Genomic DNA, 4,292 nt, shown 5'->3' with positions numbered 1-4,292 from the left:
TGTTTGTGTCTAAGTGAACATTCTTCCCCTCTTTGCTCAAAGTGTCACTTCTCTGAAGTGGCTGAGAGCTCAGGTGAGCCAGTGTTTGCTCTGAATACTCTGGTTGCTGGGGAAGGTGGGTGTCAGGCCGCAGCCGGGAAAGTTCTGGTCCTGTCATAGGTGATGGGGAGAAGACGTTACTGATCTGCTTGACTTTTACACCGACTAGAATGGAAGTTTCAGATTGGCAGGTTGAGAGCTGTAAACATACGAGGGAAACACAAGGCCAGGCTCGGTGGAAAGATAGTGGGGAGGAGGGCACTTTGCCTTCGAGCCGCTGCTGAGAAGAGGGCCTGGCATCAGGGCGGGGGCCTCTTCGGCACCTGGGGGTCCACCCTCCGCCGTGGGCCTGACGCCTTCCCCGTCACCTGCTCAGCCCGAGGGCTCGCCCCTCCGCTCTCGCCCTCCCGACTTGGGCTCGCCCCCGGATCCCTCCCCCTAATTGTCATTCCAGTCTCGGGGCTGTCCCGGTGACTGGTGTGCAGGGTCTGTGCTTCGGGCCGCAGTTTCTCGGGGGTTTTGGTGCCATCGGCCCCTGAACACCATTTGTCTAGCACGATGGAGCCCATTCTCCCTGCCAGGCCCACACACTTGGCCTCTCCTCTGTCAGTGCTGGGCCCGCCCCCCACCCCAGGCCTGGCACCCCTCTGTGTCACCTCTCATGGGGACCCCGGCCCATCCCCATGTCCAGGCCCCCTCCTGCCCTGCGTGTGGGTGTCTTCCATGTTTGCTCCTGCCAGGTGGTTTCGGGACTGAAGTTTTCAGGAAGAGGAAGGAGCGGGAACCCCATCGCACTGTGTATTTAAGAGCCACACACAGTCCGCACAGAGCTCCGTGTGCAGGGCAGTGTCGACGTCACCCACAGTGCCCACTGCCCTCGGGGGCCCATGGCTTATGGGAAACGCGGACATGATTACAAGATGACCAGGTGTCTGGTTGAAGTGTGGCTGCGCAGGGGCACGGTGGCAGCTCTTTCTCCTGCTGAGGACACCAATCACCCTGTCTTTGTGGTCATGAGCCCTAATCCCCTGCCACAAGGAGTTTCTGGGTCCTCAGCTTGATCTGTCAGAGAAACCCTAATGGCCACGCAAGGCCAAACAGGGCTCATCAGGGTCCACACACAGTTGCTGAAAGATATGTTGGTTCTACTTCTGTTGGGGATGACCAACCGCCACCCTCCCTGCCACCTAGAGGGAGCCTGTCTGCAGGAGAGGAGGCGGTCAACACAGGAACAGCCACAGCGAGCATGGGGGGTGCCTGATCACGCTGAGCACCCGGATCCAGCCACACCTGACCCCCATTCCATTCTTTTCGGTGTCCTGAACTAAGAAATCCCTTTCCAGCTGAAGAAAGTCTGCCCGGGGTTTCTGCCAATCGTGGCTGAAAAGGATCCTTGCTGATCCAGTTGTGCCCGTCTGCGTATCTTACTGGGTCTACCCAGTCCCGGCGTGGAGGTGTTGGCCAAGTCAGTGCACCTCCCCTCATTAGGGAAAGAGCAGGCCCTGTACCTTCGTCCACCTGCTTTTCCCGTGGACCATCCTGCCAGGAAGAGCTCAGAGTGGAGGAAGGCAGGCAGCACCATGCAGTGGAGTGGTGGGGAGCCAAAGGCCCTGTGTCTGAAGGCTGGCTCCACCGCCCATGGCTTCAGCAAGTCACTCCCCTCTGAGCCCAGCTGCTCATCTGTCACGGGGCCTGGAACCGGCCCCCTTGCCTGTGGTGCTGAGAAGTCAGCGGAGTAGGGGTGGGCAGTGTGTGCTGGCGAGAGCCCGGGCTGGGTTAGCGGGCTCCATGGCTGTGCCCGGTGTGGTTTGCCCCAGTCGCCGTGCCCACCTGCCCTGCACGGAGCCTTCACCCTTCCACTACGGACCTCCCTCAAGCCAGTTTTGATGCGTCATTAAAGTGTCATGAATTGAATGAAGGCTGCAACCCCAGAAGTTTCCATTTCTCACCCCAGAGAGACCTTGTTGGCTGCTTAAAAAATATCCTATACTTCGGCCAGGACAGGGTAGCCCCCCAAAAGTCAAAACCATCCCAAGCCAAAGGGGTGTGTCTGCCGGCATCTGCAGGCTGCACCCTTCCTGAGGGAGCCGCCCAGTGTTGAGGAGCCCCTTCCATGCAGGTGGGCTGTCTCCTCTGTGGGGGCACCAGCGAGGGGACCCTGCTGTTTTCTTCCTTGGTGGCGGGGGCAACACGGCGCAGGATGGAGCCCTGGCTTCAGAGTGTGCCGCCCCTGGGGCACACGCCCAGATTTACCATGTGCAGGCTGTGCAGCCCCGGGCCTCAGTTTCCGTGTCTGTGAAATGGGGAGGTAAGAGGACCTGTCTCACAGGGTTGCCGTGAACAGTGAGTGCTTTAAACTCACAAGGCCCTTGAAACGGCCCTTGGCACTTCAGCGCTCAGGAGGCTCCTGCTGTCCTTGTCACCGTCTTGCAGAGCTGCCCTGAAGGCGACACGGGGCGGCACGTGGGGCTCCTCCTACAGGTTCAGCAAATGGTATTTCCTGCTCTGGGCCCAGGCCAGAGTGCCCGGGGCCCGGGAGCAGGTCTGCTGCCAGCCCACGTTGCTGGTGTGGCGAGCGCTGCGCCTCACCGGGCACCCGGACTTCTTCCCGGCCAACAAGGCTCACCCTCGCCCCCTGCCGGTGGGCCACGGCGGGCCACCGGGCCAGCCCTGCTGTGTTTCCCTGGTTTGTTTGGAGTGTTACCAGGGGACCAGAGTGGGCCGATGGGCACCAGGCTGCTCTGGGATGTTTTGGGCCCGAGTTACAACCTGGCATTTAAAAGGAACTGTGTTCCCTGCCAGGAGCATTGCAGAAGCTGCAGCCTTATTTGGTCTGGAAACTTCTTCACTGGGAGGAAAAGTGGAGCGAGCGGACTCATCTGGGTGGGCAGAGTCAGCTCTGCCAGCTTGGGTCGTCCAGTTGGTGACTTCTCTTCATCTCTCCCTTGTCTCTCCATTTTGGGCTGCCTGCCCGTCTCAGCAGAGGTCCCCCTGCCCTTCTCCGCTAGAAGCCCCGTTCAGCCCTCTCCCCCTGCCCTCATCTGTCAATAAGCTACTTTGTTGCATGACTTTATGGAGGCGTGATCGTCACACCATAAAACTTACCCATTGCCAGCGCACAATGCAGCGGATGTCAGTAACTGCCCAGGGCCGTGCCTTCCTTCACCCCCGCCAAGTTCTCTGCCTCCCGATTGCAGCATCATGGGAGGATGTTCCCTTAGTTTGCTGAGTTTTTGTTTGTTTACTAATAAATTTTTAATTAACTCTCTAATACTTTTTTGGTTTTTTTATTTTGGGGGGGAGGAGGTAATTGGGTTTATTTATTTTTTAATGGAGGCACTGGGATTGAACCCAGGACTTTGTGCGTGCTAAGTGTGCGCTCTACCGCTGAGCTATACCCCCCACCCCAATTAATGTTTAAATTTTTAAATCACAAATAGGTTTTGGACTTTGTCATATGCTCTTCTGTGCCATGGTGATGACCCCAAGAGGGGCTGTCCGTTGTTAATATGGGAGATCACGTTCGTTGATTTTCGAATGTTAACCAATCTTGAATTCCTGGGACAAATCCCACCCGATCACAGTGCGTGATTTTTACACGTGCTGTTGATGGGAGTATATGATCAGAAACATTCAGAATCCTGTTCTGGGGTCTGCGGCAAACTGGAAGTTGAGTCTCCCTATGGGGCAGGCGTGCTTGGAGTCTCTTCATGCAGTGAGAGATTCCAGGGCTCAGAGAAACAGAAACCCAGCGAAGGGTTTCTCGCGCCCCTCTGTTCCCCGTGAAACACGGGGCCCACACCATTCTGAGGCTGTAACGCTACTTGCTTTTGCCCTCAGCCCCACGTGGAAAACTGCAGCCGGCAGAGTGGTCCTGCCCCTGGGCTGGCCCTGCTCGCCTCCCTCGGGGTGGACGGCAGCAGGCCTCTGTGTGGTGCTGTGCAGACTGGGCTTTGCTGGGGGCGAGCTGGGGCTGAAACCCATCTGTGCCCTGCCTATCAAGTCTCGTGCACCGGCTGCTGTTCCCAGCTTGCCCAGAGATGCTGCTCGTGGCCTTGGACACACAGAGGTTGTGGGTGGGCGTAGGGTGGCCAGGTCTGGATCACACAGCCGAGCCAGGGCAGGGAATGTCTGGTCGCTCCTTTCAGTGAATGGAGGGGTGTCCTGGTGTCTTTTACACCCTCTCCTGGAGTGAGAGGATGGAGACTGCGGCTTGCAGGTAAGTCTCCTCTCCCGGCCTCCAGCACTGAGAT

Source organism: Camelus bactrianus, chromosome 10 (genome assembly GCF_048773025.1).
Source record: "Camelus bactrianus isolate YW-2024 breed Bactrian camel chromosome 10, ASM4877302v1, whole genome shotgun sequence".
In the NCBI taxonomy this organism is placed as follows: domain Eukaryota; kingdom Metazoa; phylum Chordata; class Mammalia; order Artiodactyla; family Camelidae; genus Camelus; species Camelus bactrianus.
The sequence above is the reverse complement of the archived record's forward strand: the minus strand, read 5'-3'. Positions refer to the sequence as shown.